Here is a 17,759-nt window from a genome sequence, read left to right as displayed (position 1 = left end):
ACGTGCCAGAAAAGTAGATCTAGCCACGACGAAATAAAACTTTGTCGCGACATGAAACTCTCTGGAACGTTTTGTGTTTTCTGGAAATTTATGGCATTTGCCGCAACAAAATAAAACTTCACCGCAACGACCATGTGTATGAACTTTGCCGCAAGAAAGCTACTGTTCCATTTTTGCTTTTCATTTTTCACATAGGGGGCCAAATTGTAGTTTTTGAACCTATAAAGCCAATAATAATTCTACACATATAAGAAGGGTAATTTAATAATTTCACCCACCCAAATTCAAAATGTTAATTTTGGATGTATGTAATGTTCTTGTTTGAAATTGCATGGTGCCCGGTACATGAGCCTTAGACCTTTGGTATGCTTTTATAATTTTGGGTTTGCTTGTAATTTTATAAAGAAATAGGACCTGCGTGTCCTACCTCTCTCTCTCTAATGTCTTGATGTATTTCTTCTTCTCATCTCACTCCCCTTATATGTAACGCGAGGTTTATATTTTATTGATGTAAATTAGAATAGGGTTTTTATTATAAATTCTTTGTAATGATCGTGAAGAAGAAACGAAGGAGCTATGAAAAGGAATAAATTGAAGACCCAAGATTTACTTTTAAACCCTAGGTTGACCTACCGATTCCTCTAGGCTCGAGGAAATCGGTTTTAGTTGGGCCATGTACCGGCACGTTTAATTTTTGTTTAGAAAGCATGCTAAGGTTGAATGTTCAATAACATGCCAAACAATGTCATTTTAACAAAGATAATAATCTGGTGAGACATTAAATAAAAACCCTCAACTTAAATATATTAAGTCACGTATGCCTTCCATCACCATAGTTTTAATCAAACCACTGTTCATCGGAACCTTGTTTGCCAAAGCGAAAGGTACACTTCTACCAGTTGGAGGTTAAAATTCTTGGAGTTTTCCTTAATGGTGATAGGTCGACTTAAAATGACAATTTTGCTTGTTCGATAAAGCAAAGGTTAATAAACACGTCATAGGCATAATAGAGAAGTACACTCGTTATGTGTATGTGGTGACATGTAGTGTCCACTCTACTGATACTGAGAATCACACTTGAGGACAATGGCTTTGGCCATCATATTGTGTGATTGGCTTGTTGGCTTACTCCACATTTGAGATTGGTAGTGAGAGCTATCAACTGGTGTGGATTAAGTTTGTTGGCCTACCTAATCAACCCATTTTGGCTTGTTCGCCAAAGTGAAGGTTTGAAATGGGCTAGATGGGATCTTAGTCCACTAGGAAAGCGAACGGGCTTTCTCGAGTTAATAGTGAGGACTATTGGCTTGAGGAAAATAGTGGGAACAATTATTTAATAAAAGACCTTATTAAATAATGAAAATAAACATGACAATAACTTTACTTTTTTGTATTGTAGATTCATTTAAAAATGAGAAATATCAACCTGCGATCGATAATTGAGAAAGAAAACAGGCTGGATGGATCTAATTTCTCAGACTTTTATCGAAATCTTCGGATTGTATTGAAGTCTGAAAAGAAATTATATATCTTTGACAAGCCTTATTTGGCTGAGCCTGATCTTGATGCCACTCAAGAAGTAAAGGAAACTTACCAAAGGTTCCTTGATGATGTTGATACTATTCAATGCCTTATGTGAGCATCGATGACACTTGAGCTGCAAAAGTAGCATGAGAATATGGATGCTGCTGTCATAATTCTGCACCTCAAGGAGCTTTTTGAAGGAAACGCTCGACATGAGAGTTATAAGGTGTCGAGTGCGTTGTTTATAAGTCGCATGACTAAGGGAGCCTAAGTTGGTCCTCATGTGGTCAAGATGATTGGGTATATAGAGAGACTTGAGACTTTGGGATTTGGGTTGGATGCAGAATTACAAGTGGATTTAAATTTGTAATCCTTACCTGATTCTTTTTCATCGTTCATAATGAACTTCAATATGAACACCATGATGAAACCTCTGTTAGAGCTTTTGAACATACTGAGGACTGCAGAGTAGGACATGAAAAGGTCCAAGCCTGTTTTACTAGTTGCTGCCAGTAAAGGAAAGGGAAAGGCTAAGGCCAATCCCAAGCTCAAGCCCAAGCCCAAAGGACAGGATGCTCTCAAGCCTGAGGGTGGCGTTGGGAAATTTGGGAAGGTAGTATGCTTCTATTATGGCAAGCCTGACCACTGGAGGAAACACTGCAAGGCTTTTCTCACGAACAAGAAGAAGTCAAACGCTTCGACTTCAGGTATGTACATGATTAAGATTAACTTCTCTCTTTTAACATCTTGGGTCATTGACACAGGGTGTGGTTCTCATATTTGTACTGATGTGCAGGGACTAAGGCAGAGTAGATTGCTCGTCAAGGGAGAAGTGAACCCACAAGTTGGAAATGGAGCACATGTGGCTGCATTAGTTGTAGGAACTTATTGTTTATCTTTGCCTACAGGCTATTATTAGAACTCAAATATTGTTATTTTGTACCTGCAATTTCTAAAAACATTATTTCAGTATTCGCTTTGGATAATATAGGATATCGTTTTGAAATTTCTAGTGGATTGTTGTTCTTTAGTTTGAATGGTATTCTATTTGAAATTGCAAGGTTATATAACAGATTATATGTTCTTGATTTAAACAATAAGGATATTCTCAACATTGAAACTAAAAAGGCTAAACGTAGTGATCAAAACCATACATACTTCTAGCACTGTAGGTTGGGTCATGTTAATCAGACCCGCATTGCAAAACTTCAAAGGGATGGAGTTTTAGACCCTTTTGACTTCCAGTAATTTGAGGTATGCGAGTCATGCCTTTTAGGCAAGATGACCAAGTCACCTTTCACAGGACAAAGTGAAAGGGCTATTGAACTATTAGGCATCATCCATAGTGATGTATGTGGTCCACTAACAGTTAAAGCCAGAGATAGATATTCATACTTCATTACATTTATTGATGATTTCAGTAGATATGGTTATGTCTACTTCATGAGACATAAATCAGAAGCCTTTGATAAGTTCAAAGAATTCAGGAATGAAGTACAAAATATGTTGGACAAAAGTATTAAGGCTCTTCGGTCGAATCAAGGAGGTGAATACTTGAGCTCAAGGTTTTCTGAATACCTGAAAGAATGTGGGATAGTATCACAACTCACCCCTCCGTATACACCCCAGCACAATAAAGTGTCTAAGAGGAGAAATAAGACCTTACTTGACATGGTTAGGTCCATGATGAGTTTTAGTGATCTACCTGCATCATTCTAGGGTTATGCCCTAGAGACTGCAACCCATGTATTGAACCGTGTGCATCAAAGTCTGTAGATAAGAGTCCATATGAACTATGGAGTAGGCGAAAGCCCAACTTATCTTATCTAAGGATTTTGGGTTGTGAAGCTTATGTCAAGAAATTGACTTTGAACAAGCTAGGCCCAAAATTTGAGAGATGCATTTTTGTGGGGTATCCTAGGGAAAACAAAGGGTACTATTTCTACCATCCAGAATATTGCAAAATTTTTCTCGCTTGTACTGGTGTCTTCTTAGAAAAGGAATTTTTCCTAAGAAGTACTAGTGGGAGAAAAGTAGAACTCGATGGAGTTCTAGAGCCACAAGATACATGACGGGAATGTGTGCCACAGGAGGTGGTTGAACATTGTGAGGAGGTTACTCCACAATCCGTAGATCAAAGTGAACCACCTTAAGTAACATAGGAGCTACGTAGATCTAGGGGAGTACGCCATGAGCTAGAGAGATATGGTTATCTCGTGACTCAACATGGTAACGTACTAATCTACCAAGATGATGAACCTAGAACCTACGAAGACGCTATATTGGATCCAAATTCTATTAAATGGCTTGAAGCCATAAAATCTGAGATAGACTTTATCTACCATAACCAAGTATGGTCTCTGGTGGAACCACCTGAAGGGGTAAAACCCATAGGGTGCAAATGAGTCTTCACGAAGAAGACTAACATGGAAGGCAAGGTGTACACTTATAAGGCACGACTGGTTGCCAAATGTTTCAAACAAATTCATAGTACTGACTATGAAGAAACCTTTTTGCCGGTTGCTATGATCAATTCCATCCAGATTGTACTTGCAATTGCGGTATATCATGACTATGAAATTTGGCAAATGGATGTCAAAACAGCTTTCCTGAACAGAAACCTTGAAGAAGATGTGTATATGACACAACCCGATGGTTTTGTTTTTGATGGTCAAGCTAATAAGGTATGCAAGTTGTAGAGGTCCATTTATGGACTCAAGCAAGCTTCAAGGAGTTGGAACATTCGTTTCGATGAAGCCGTAAAAGAATTTGGTTTTATCAAAAACGAAGATGAGCCCTGTGTTTACAAGAAAATGAGTGGTAGGGGTGGGATAAACCGGTTAACCGGTTTCCGTTAAAAATAGAATGTAAACCGAACCGAATTTTCGGTTCGGTTACTGATTAACCGGTTTTCAAACCGATTTTCAAATTACCCTTTAATCCATAAAATTCTTCAATGTTTTATTCAAGCCCCTAAATTCAAATATTTATTATTTTATATATAATTTCATACTATGTTTCTCTTTTATTTTGCATTATTGTTGTATTCTTTGTATGAAAAATACATTAACATATTAAATTACTTATTTGCAGATACTGAATCCAGAATATGAAATAAAAACATAAAGAATTCAATTACACATCATTGAATAGTCAATAATCATTAATAAACTCAAATACATAACATAAAATTACAAAGTAAAAAAACTTAATATAACATAAATCATCTTCATCCCACAATGTTGGTGTTAGTGAAGTTTCTTGATTCCGCACTCCCCGGATTTGTTAATGGCACACGAAGAAGATCATCATCTGTAGTTAACAACTATAAATGAAAATAATAAAACAGATAACATTTAACCATCCAAAATGCTTCCACCCAAAGTCCAAAATCATAACACTCATAGCCCCCTTACGGCTTACACTCATCCATTTATCCACATTATCAACATTTGCACTTCAATATCTACTAAGATACCAAACAAACGCAAAATATGCACTCCATCACCAAACATTACGGCTTACACTCATCCATTTATCCACATTATCAGCATTTGCACTTCAATATCTACTAAGATACCAAACAAACACAAAATATGTACTCCATCACCAAACATTAAAAAAAAAAAAAAAAAACCAAACAAACGCTTTCTATGCACTCCATCCAAATACACTTAACACTCCAATACTCCACAAACAAAACCAAAAATAAATAAAGAAATCACCAACAATTGATTTTAATAAACCCATAAACTACCTTAAAGCAACCGGAAACAAAGAAACACAAAATCTCACCATCAAAAAATAAAATTTAAAGATAAAAACTAAAAATAGCAACTAATGTATATTTTCAACATCCAAAAATCAACAAGCATATGAAAAACAGAGAATTCCAATTGACTGCTTAGATTACACAACTTTTTCATTCACTAATCAATCATCATTAATAAAGCTACTCTACACTTAACATTACACAACTTGATGCATCCAATGTTAAACTACAAGTCTACAAAATCTCCCTATTAATCAAAATTTCTTTGCATCCTTTCCCTCCTAAATTTCAGAGTGGTCACGTTGAGATATTCATTATCACTTGACGATAATTAAAACTGTGTATGCATATATCTCAATTACCTTTTATTGCAGCATAACATCAAACATCTGTGCTGCACTTTCTCCAATGTCAGGACTACATCAATTCAAAATCTAGTCCATCAATAAGTTTCATTAATCACAAACAAATTCTCTAATTTGATGAATACTTAAAAGGCAATTTCCATTGTTCTCATGATCCCTTTCCTGTTTTCTGGTTTCAAATTTGACACTAAAAACATGACTAGTTTAACAACTTGTTACACTAAAAATTTAACTTTTAACTTATAACTAATTCTAAGAAATTCAACTAAAAACAAAAAATGCATTCATACAAACTTAAATTCAACCAAAATTAATTTCCATTTTTACTGCCAAAAAGAGAAACTCACTACATATCAATCACCATAACCCACTAAATCAAAAGCAATAATTCAAAACATGAAAGATCACTGATAATTTCAACCACCACCAATACCAATTTCAACACAAAAGGGAAAAAAAAATGATTTCATGCCTGTCAAATAAAATCCGCATTCAAACAGTCCAAACAAACTCAAATCAGAATAACTCAATCACCAGAATAGACAACCAAAATTTAAAGGCATTAAATGAAATCAGAATAACTCACGGTGTGGATGGAGTAGCTCACGGCGACTGGACAGTGGATTGAGTCAGCTGCTCTGCTCAGTAGCTCACGGTAGGAAGCTGACAAACTATGGATGGAGTGGATTGTGGTATGTGGATGGAGTCACGGTGGGAAACTAACGAACTTGAGTCTGGAATTTGGTCTTTGAAAGTTTTGAAATTTTCAGATTTGAACTTTGGAGAATGGAGGCAGAGAACGAGAGAAAGACGAAAGCATGAGTGGCTGTCTGGCTGAGTGCGTGACTGCGTCTGTGTGAGGGTGAGGATAAAATTTTTTTGCTTTTATATTTAGGGTTAAACCGGTTTAAAAACCGATTTTCGGTTAACCGGTTTGAATTTGTTTTCAAACCGAAAACTGAACCGGTTATCTGGTTTTTTGAAATCCCTAAACCAAAAACCGAACTGGTTTAAAAAAAAAACCTAATTTTCTGTTCGGTTTTGGTTCGATTCGGTTTTCGGATTTTTTATCCCACCCCTAATGAGTGGGAGCCTAGTGACACTCCTACTGTTGTATGTCAACGACATACTTCTGATCGGGAATGATATACCAAACTTGCAGTCGATAAAGACTTGGTTATCCAAGTGTTTCTCCATGAAGGACTTAGGTGAAACAGCATACATCCTCGGAATAAAGATCTACCGAGATAAATCACGTAGGTTGCTTGGTCTAAGTTAGAGTACATACATTGACAAGGTACTAAAGAGATTTAGTATGGAAGAACCCAAGAAGGGATTTCTTCCGATGTCACATGGTGTCTATCTCTCTAAGAATATGTGTCCTAAAACACACGATGAGAGAGATAGAATGAAGAAGATCCATATGCATCAACAATTGGATCCATCATGTATGACATATTGTATACTCGGATTGATGTCTCATGTGCATTGAGCACTTGTAGTAGATATCAATAGGACGTAAGTGAGCGACACTGGATAGTTGTCAAGAACATCATTAAGTACATAAAGAGGACTAAAGACATGTTCTTGGTTTATAGAGGGGAAGATGAGCTCACTGTAAGATGATACAGTGATGCTAGTTTCCAAACGGATAAAGATAATTATTGATCGCAATCAGAGTTTGTATTTTGTCTCAATAAGGGTGTAGTGAGCTGGAAGAGCTCCAAGCAAAGCACTATAGTGGACTCTACAATGGAGGCTGAGTATATTGCATTATCCGATGCGGCCAAAGAGACAGTTTGGATTAAGAAGTTCGTCACCAAACTTGGTGTGGTTTCCACAATTGTTGATCCGATAGATGTCTATTGTGACAACAATAGAGCAATTGCTCAAGCAAAGGAACCATGGTCTCACCAGAAGTCTAGACACATACTCAGACGTTTTCATCTCATCAGAGAAATGGTTGAAAGGAAAGATGTACAGATCAGTAAAGTGCATATTGATGACAATCTCATCGATCCACTGACAAAGCCTCTGTCGTAGTAGAAGCATGAAAAACACTTAAGGTTATTCGGTATTAAATACATGAATGATTGGCTATAGTGCAAGTGGGAGATTGTTACAGTGGGTGCCCTAGAGTCAATCAATTAGTGTAAAATTGACTTTGTAATAAATATTTATTTATCAATAAAAGGCATATTCTTCTATATTGTGTATGTAATGATATATGTCCTTAGGATGGTAGAACCGTGATGAGGGTATCAAGTGTTTCAAATTTTGATAGTGAGAACCATATGATCACTTATGGTGGCCATTCTAGAAACATCTGTAGCCCCAGTATTATTCTGACAAAGGACACAAATAATACGGTAAGACTATCATAGTGTTGAACGACCCTGTCGAAGGGCAGTGATTGATCTTACTTGTCAAGTTTGTTTATCGACAACCTGGTGCAACGCATAGGTGCTTACTAAAGGCAAGTTCACTAGACAAACCCACCAGAGGATTCCATATGGATGGTAACCCCAGTGTCTATGGAATAAATCCTCTAATGGATGGTGGTGCATGTGATCCTTAGACTTGAGATCAACGGAGTGCCTTGTGCACCAATTAGTGTAGTTTGACACTAGCCCAACGTAGTTCTATTCAGAGCTATCAATATGGTAGTGATCGGCTACATTAAGAAGTGTATCAAGACTATGATGGATTGACAAATGATTCATCACTCTTGGGTACGGGAGAAGTTATCTCACTGGGTAATTCAGTAAATGGCAATGACACTAAATCTGTGGCGACATTAGGATTGAGTTGTTGCTCAATCTAATTTAATATTCCTGTCATTGGTCTAGTAATTGAATACAAACATGTCGAGGATATATGAGGTCGACACTATTTATGTACCTCAGTCTCGATGAGCTAACAATTGATGAGAGGATTTGATTGCATAGTTTTAGCATTACGGCAAACCCGTGTCAAATATATAGCGGATTTGGGCGCTCTAGCCAAAACGAATCCTATTTCGGCTATTACCTTCTCCATTACTATGTTCTCATATGCGGGAATACCCCTGTTAGCCGACTTTTGTAGAGTTCCGTTTTCCTTTCCCTATATGACATTTCTTGAAAGTCCGCTTGGAAGCTTCCTGGTTGGACCTGTTTTAGATTGAACGCTTTCAATTCTGGTTCTAGAGAAGAACTCGGTCCCTTGCTTCCATTAGTCAGGCGGAGAAGGAAAGAGCTATGAGTGGAGGAGAAGGGAAAGTTAGTAGTCGAAGCCCAACCAAAGAAGTCAAAGTAGGGCCTGGACGGGAGAAGCAGCTAACAAGAGGCTAGCAGCCCTTATCAATAGCAGTGGAGTCGCGAAAAGACCCCTTTGAAAGCGCTGATTCAATAGCAGTCTTCCAATTAGACTGAATAAATCTTAGTGTGGTTAAGAAGGGGCCAGGGTCAGAAGTTGTTCCATATCCGGGGATCAGATCAGGCAGAGCCTCTACGCTTTCTTCCTTTGCTACAGCTACAGGGTATTCATTAAAAAAGAATGCATTTACCTTTCTCCCAATTGAAACTCGTACCCAAGACTAGAAGGGAGGAATGAGGGCAAAGTCCTATCTTAAAATGGGTCACTCGCGGTAGTCTTAGCTTTTCCTTTAACATAATAGACTCTGAACGCTGTTCATGGCACGGTTAGCGGTGAAAAAGAATAGCGATTGTTGAATCAGTTTGCTCTTTCGACTGTGATTGCTCTTGTGAAGCTCTGAGGTGAGGTGGTTCGGCTACCTTTAAGAGTGAAGGCAAGATCCGACTTTCAATCGAGTGAATAGCAGGCTTGTAGTTGAATCGAGATTGGCGATTAGTACAAGATAGAAAATCTATCTCTTTCTCACAGCTCGTGCTTTAATTAGGTGGCCATGATATCTTGCTAGGGGTCAATCTTGGTCTATGTGTAGTGAGACGATTAATTAGTATTAATCACGATACTACACACTGCTAATATGATGAGGAGCCTATGGGTCACACACTTATAAGATAATTTAAGAATCAATTTGTGAGAAGGGTATTTTCGTCTTTTAGGACAAAAGGGTATTTGGTAATCTCACAGTGCAATTCAATTTGTTGAGGTTGTTGCCTTTATTTAATTTGATATTAAAATTAAATTAGTGAGATTATATTTGAATGTATGTATGCATATATTTAAATGAATTATTATTATTAATTAAATGTTAATATATTATTATATATTAATTGATTTTAATTATAATAATAATTAATTAATTTTAAATACCAATTACGTAGTGTTTGGTTGCAAGGGTGAACTAAGGTTGGAGTCTATGACTATTCCTAAGTGGAATAGGGTTTTAATTATTGCACTATATAAGTGCAACTTAAAATTAAAACAATATAAAATTATTCATTCAATTAAAACCCTAGCCAGACAAAATCTCTCTCTCTCTCTCTCTCTCTCTCTCTCACGTTTCACTCTTGAGTTAAAAAGAAAAAAAATTATTGTTCTTCTTTCTTGATTCTTGAAGCCCTTGATTGTTCTAGCAAAATAATCAAGGGTTTTGCGGATTGTTTTCGTGTGGTTTTCGTGAGTGTGATCCTACATTGGATTGATTAGCGAATAATCACATGAACAGTGTCCATGAACAGTAGCTGATGAACAGTGATCGTGAGCGAAATCAGAGATACTTGGAGGAGCCTCCAAACATGTGTAAGCATTCTGAATCCTTGTATGGATTTATTTTATTGTTGTCATGCAAAATTTATAAACACTATAATCTGTACCCTGATTTTGGATTAAGCATATGATCAGTTTTTATTTGTTTTGAAACTGTGTTTTTTCATTGCGTATACCTATCACATGCTAATATAACCAATACTAGCTACAAAAACAGTCACAAAAAAGTAAATTAAACAAATGTCCAATTCTTTGAAGATAATTACAAAAAGCCCATGGCATATAAACCCAACCTAATTGCCTCATTTCCCATTCTACTTCACCCGTATCTTCTCAGGTGACTCCAACACAACCATGCCGAACTCATTTAACCTTTGATTCTTTAATGTTCCAATAATTATGCTACAATCAATCTTTAGTACCGCATCTTGCTAAAATCATTCTTCATTCCCGTGGTGAGTTTTCCTTTAAAATAATTTTTTCATTCTTTTGGAAGTAATTTTTCAATTAATCTTGTTGGGGAACTAATTAAGGTTAACAAATGTTGAGTTTTCTTGATGCGTTTGGAGGTAATTTTGGCTTCCTTGAAGTGTTTAGGGTTTCCAGATCTCTGTTTTACTTTGCCCTTTTTATGTTTGTTTGTGAAATTGTATTACCAATTAATGAAGAAACTTGAGTTTCTAACTATCCCACCACCTGATTTTAGTAGCTCATATATGACTTGTTCATTAGATAAAAAGGTTAAATTGATCGTAGTATAATGCAAGGACAAGAATATCAGACTCATTATTTGTAAATCTACTAAAAGTTTGAGGTCTTATTGTCCATATCTGACAATTATTAGACAATAAGACCTCAAACTTTTATTGAATCAAAATGCCAATTTTTCTTACTATATTGCTAGGTTTTCTCTCATGTTTTAACTCGTGGACCATGTGAATGGCTCTGTTGATTTCATGTTTTCCATATGTTAAGAATGGGCCACGGCCATTAATGTGGATATAGGTAAACTGGTACAACTATTGTTGGATCATCTTGAATCATGTTATTCAAAGTCGAAATGTTATTTTGGGCAAAGACATGGATAGGCTTAGGGTCACAGTACATGATTTTGGTTGTATAATCTGGTGCCCTTTACTTTATAAGTGTTTATCAAATTTTTTCATGCTATTGGGTGTCCATTATTTGTTATTTTATTCCATTTTATGTGGCCTTGTAAAGGTCTAATTTTGCTAACTTAAATTTGTTATCTTCACGAAATTGTGCTTGGAAATGTGCTTTTTGATGGTTACATATACAGTTGAAAGTTCTTATCAAGGCTTTTCATTCTTGGCAAAATTTCATTTTTATGTTTCCATCAACTGTTGAATACGTAAAGAGCTACCAAAAAATATGGTGGCTTGACATTTTGTGATTCGTTTACACAGGTTGTTTATCCAAATTGATGGGCCAAACTTTAATATGCAATGTAAAACAATTGCATTACTCTATTTTGCTTGAAACTCCAACATTTTCTTCCAAATACAAATTCTTGAAAAATAACGCAAGAAAAGCTTTTATTGATGCGCGTAATGACTTATATTCTGAGCATGGAAGTAAAATAGCAAGTTCTTGTAGTTCCTTACATATTCTTGCTATATTTATGCAACATATATATTTGTGATACTGAATTTATGTTTTATTTGCAAACCTAGAAGGTCACAATGGATAGAAGATGGATTTGGTTGTCTAATAGGTTGTGCAATGAATATGTTTAAGGAATTTACTCTTTCATAGACATTGCAAAACAACACCTGGATAGTGAGGCCAGGACCCCGCTACTCATGTGGAACTTGTTTGAATATAAGATCACATGATATATTCACCATTTAGCTACATTTTATAGACACAGGTTTTCTAGAAGTTACGATGTACGGACTTTTCATGGGGAACACAAGAATCTAGGAACCATATTTGATGACATGTCTGACGATGAAGTGGACAATGAATATGAAGATGATGATGAAATCATGGAAATGTCGAATGATGCTCATGGTCTAGTGATCCATTTTCAACCAATTCAATAGAAAAACACTATGCTTACTCACCACTTGTACTAACTGCCATACAACCTTTGTTAAAATTTTACATGGTACCCGTACTATGCGTATAGTACCAGTACTATGCGTTATATTTACAAAGGATAGTAAGATGGTGAGTAAGTATAGTATGGTTCAATTCAATAACACAACATACTCTAAACCAAGAAGAAATTCGGCTAAACTAAAAACATGAACTAAATCACACTTGCAAATCCGGACCAAGACAAGTAGAAGCACTTTAAGCCCAAGGGATTACTCCACCAACTTGAATTGATTCACCACAAAATTCCCTTGCCAAGACTTGGATAAAGAATGCACAATCAAGAACACAAAATTCTCTCAAATGGATAAACTAGTTTCATGTATTTTAAAAGCTCCTTGTTACAATGAAATAGTTGCCCTTATATAGGCAAATACAAGGATAAACAAGTAATTGACAAATATAATAAAATGAAAATAAACTTAACTAATATTACAAGTCATTCATTCAAAAAGCAAGGCTATGCCTATTTAATGAAAAGAGACATAATTTCCTAATTTTAGGATTTATGTCTTTAATCACCCCATTAGTTGAAATAAGTTTACTTCATTAGATCAAAACTTAATCAATGATTCTAATTAAGTCTACTAATAAAGGTGTAAGAGTTTGAACCTTGAGAATCATGCAAATGGATCCAATAAGGTTTCATATGGATCTTCCCCTTTGGAATGAGACTTGAGCCGGATTGGACCTCTTCAACACTTGACCTTCTTTCTTGGTGGGCTTGAGTTTCCCTTGTTGAGCTTGGGCTTGGAATGGTTTGGGCTGAAATGTTTAGACTCTCTCCCTCCTTGGAACTTGCTTGGGCCGAATTTCCTCCATTGCTTTCCACATTCCACAATCCAAGTGTTTTAGGACTTGGAATGAAATTCTTCAATTCAACCGAATTAGCAAGTGTTTTAGGACTTGTAATTTCTTGTCCACTCATGTTTACAAGTATTTTAGGACTTGTAAACGTATCATCCTCCCTGGGTTGAGAAAGATTTGCCCTCAAATCCAAATCATCCTCCAAGTATGGGCTTAGATCCCCCATATTGAAGGTGGCCGAGACCCCCCATACTCATTAGGCAACTTCACCTTATAAGCATTATCATTTACCCTCTCAACAACCCCAAAAGGTTCATCTGCCCTAGGAGCTAAGTTACTCTTTCTCTTACTTGGAAACCTCTCATTTCTCAAGTGAATCCATACTAAATCCCTCAGTTGGAAAAGCTTAGGCTTTGTATGCTTATGCCTTATTCTTGATCTTTTCATTTGATTTTTCAATTTGAGCTCTCACGGTTTCATGAAGTTTCTTCATTTGCTTCAATTTCTCATTAGCATTTACACTTGGCTCAAAATCAAAGGGTAGGGAAGTGAGATCAAAAGGGATAAGTAGGTTTACTCCATACAACACCTCAAATGGAGTGTGATCCATAGTAGAACTAGGACACCTATTGTAGGTAAATTCAATATGTGCCAATTGCAAATCCCAATCCTTTAAATGCTTACTCACCAAACTCCTTAGGACATTACCCAACACCTTATTTACCACTTCGGTTTGACCATCGGTTTAAGGGTGATGTGAGGTACTAAACATCAATTTTGTCCCTAATATACCCCATAAACTTCTCCAAAAATGACTCAAAAATTTTGTATCCCTATCCGAGACAATGGTTTTTGGAATGCCATGAAGTCTCACCACTTCTCCAAAGAATAATTCGACAATTTTGGAGGCATCATGTGTGGTATGACATGATATGAAATTGGCCATTTTTTAGAACCTATCAACCACTACCGTGATAGCATCCTTTCCCCTTTGGGTCCTAGGCAATGCAATCATGAAATCCATGCTAAGGTCTTCCCAAGGGTGCTCGGCTATGTGTAAGGGTAAGTATGGGCCAGCCTTGAATTGGCTCTTAGCTCTTTGACATAATCTACACATTCTAATGAGAGCTTGAACATCCTCTAACATCTTAGGCCAATAGAAATATTCTTTGATGGTTTCTAAAGTCTTAGTAACCAAAGTGACCTGCCAACCCACCACTATGTGCTTCCATCATGATTAATTCTCTAAAACTACCTTTAGAGACACAATTTTCTACCCTTGAACAAGTACCTATCATGCATAATATAATCGTCGAAACCAGGTTTCCCACATTCAGTTATGCATGTTTTCATCTCCAAATGTACCTCATAACATAATTTCATTAATTCAAAGCCTAAAACTTTAGAAGCAAGTAAAGAAAGTAAAGCATACCTTCTAGAGAGTGCATTGACTACAAAATGGTGTGCTCCTTGCTTGTAATTCAGCACAAATGAGACATACTAGATGAACTCAACCCATTCAGCATGTCTTGTGTTGAGTTTGTGCTGCCCATTGATGAACCTCAATGCTTAGTGGTCCGAATGGAGGACAAGTTGTCTTGGCCGAAGGTAGTGACTCCAATGGTCAAGTGCTCTCACTATAGCATAAAACTCTTTATCATAGATGCTATATTTCCTCCTTGAATCACTAAGCTTCTCACTAAAGTATGTTATTGGCTTTTTGGATTGATTCAAAACTGCCCCAATGCCAACACCACTTGCATCGCACTCTACTTCTAACACTTGGTTGAAATCCGGCAAGGCAAAGATGAGAGCTTTACACAACTTCTTCTTAATCAAGTCAAAGGCCTCATTTGTTGTCTTAGTCCACTCAAAAGATTCATCCTTCAAACATTCAGTTATAAGAGCCATGATGAAACTAAAATTAGGTACAAACCTTCGATAAAGAAAGGCTAAACCATGAAAATTCCTAACTTCTGTAATTAAACTAGGTTAGGCCAACTATGAATGGATTTTACCTTGGATTGATCTACCTTAATGCCTTCTCCTAAAACCACATAACCTAAGACCAATTGCTTCATAAATAATTCATATTTTTCAAGTTTAGCATACAACTTTTTCTGCCTCAACAATTCAAGCAGTAAGCTAAGGTGTTTTACATGGCTATCCTCACATGTACTATATATTAATATGTCATCAAAATATACAACCACAAATTTTCTAATAAGAGACTTGAGTACCTCATTCATTAACCTCATGAAGGTGTTTGGTGCATTGGAAAGGTCGAAGGGCATCACCATCCATTCATAAAATCCTCCATTGGTCTTGAATGCCGTTTTCCACTCATCTCCCTCTCTCATTCTAATCTGATGGTAACCACTTCTTAGATCAATCTTTGAGAAGATGATTGCACCATGAAGCTCATTTAACATGTCATCCAATCAAGGTATCAGATACCTAGTTATTCGGTTGATGGCTTGACTATCAATACACATTTGGTAAGTGCCATCCTTCTTGGGCACAAGCAAGGTTGGAACCGAGTAAGAACTCATGCTTTCTCTCATATATCCCATGGAAATCAACTCCTCAACTTGTCTTTAAAGCTCTCTTGATTTTTTGGGATTACACCTATATGCTGACCTATTGGGAAGAGGAGCACCGGGATCTAAATCAATGTGGTGTTTAATCCACCTAAGTGGTGGCAAACCCCTTAGTAACTCTTGAGGAAAAACATCTGCAAATTCATCTAAGAGATGTTGAACTTTTGAATGAACTTCAGGTTGTTTTCTCTCTTGGTTTGCCTTGGCTATAAGGAGTACAATGAGAGTTTTGTGTTTTTGGAAGGATTTCTCTAATTGGGTGCTATTTAGGAAAAGTTTTCTTCAGGTTGGTTCCTTGGATGGTGTTTGGAAAGTTGTTTGTGTGGGATCTTGGACAATGGCTTGTTGAGTTTGAATGAGTAGGTGTTCTTGTGGCCATCATGAATCATCTCTCGGTCATATTGCCATGGTCTTCCAAGTAAAAGATTACAAGCATCCATGGGAATGATGTCACAAAGCACTTCATCCGAATAGTTCTTGCCAATGGAAAATGGTACTACTACTTGCTTGACTACTTGGATGGTGTCTCCATTGCTTAACCATTGTAGCTTGTATGGATGAGAATGATTTACAATTGGTAGCCCCAATTTCTCCACAAGTGTTGAGGAAGCAACATTGGTACGATTCCCACTATCAATGATCATTGAACAAATTTTCCCCTTAATGGTGCACCTTGTATGAAACAAGGTCTTCATTTGGTTCTCTCGAAGGTTTAATTGAGTCTGCAGTAACCTCTTGATCATAAGCATCTCTCTACTATCGGCTTTCTCAATAACGTCATTTTCACTCTCATCTGCTTCCTCTTCTTCACTAGAATCTCTTTGACATGCATCATCAATCTTATTAATCTCTCTAAAGGTCATAACCCTTCGGTTTGGGCAATTGGCTTGGAAGTGTCCATAACCTTGACATTTGAAGCACTTCTTATTCTTCAAATCTGGCCAGTATCATTCTTTACAAAACCTGTTTTCTCCTTTTATGCTTCATTGGCTTTGTTCTTATCATAAGCCATAGGTGCCACATATGGTTTGGTGTATGAAGGTGAATCCCTTTGGTAGTTATTCTCCTTAAAGAGCCTCTTGGGGCCAAAGACTTCATGGTCTTCAATAGCTTCTCAATCTTTGTGGACAACTTGCAAACATCCTCAAAAGAATGGTAAGTTTGCAACTCAATCTTGTATGCAATGTCATTACTCAAACCGTCAATAAATCTTGCAATTGTATGCTCTTTCTCTTTTGAAATATCATTTCTCAACATCAACCCTCAAACTCTTGAATATATTCTTTAACTTTTCTATCTCCTTGTTTCAAATTATGGAGCTTAAGGTAAAGGTCTTGCTTATGATTGTCAGGCAAGAACCTTTTCTTCAACACTCTCTTCAACTTCTCCCATGACCTAATCTTAGTCTTCCCTTTCCTCTCTCTCTTCCTTTTTGTATTTGCCCACCACAAGGAGGCATACTCCTTGAACTTCAATATAGCTATTTTACACATTTTTCTCCTCATTGTAGTTCTTAAACTTAAATACCCATTCAATCTTGTGCAACCAATCAATGAAGTCATTTGGGTTAAGACTTTCATTGAATTCGGGTAAGTCTATCTTAATACCCCTATCATCATCAAAGTTTCTTCTTCTCCTCCTAGGTGCCTCAGTTTCACTAGAGGAAGCACTATTATCTTCTATCTTTTCCACCCGTGGTGGTGTTTCTATGGTGGTTCTTTGGTGGTATGTGGTCGTCCTTCTCAGTAGGGTTGGTGTAGGGTTTCTACATGGACGGGTTTGGGTTGGGATAAGTTGGCTATGTCCTTAGACATTTTAACCATCATGGCCATCATTGTATTCATTTGTTGCTTAATTTTATCAATTTCACCTTGTAACTTTAGGTTAGCAAAC

Source organism: Pistacia vera, unplaced genomic scaffold, assembly GCF_008641045.1.
Source record: "Pistacia vera cultivar Batoury unplaced genomic scaffold, PisVer_v2 Contig487, whole genome shotgun sequence".
In the NCBI taxonomy this organism is placed as follows: Eukaryota; Viridiplantae; Streptophyta; class Magnoliopsida; order Sapindales; family Anacardiaceae; genus Pistacia; species Pistacia vera.
The sequence above is the reverse complement of the archived record's forward strand: the minus strand, read 5'-3'. Positions refer to the sequence as shown.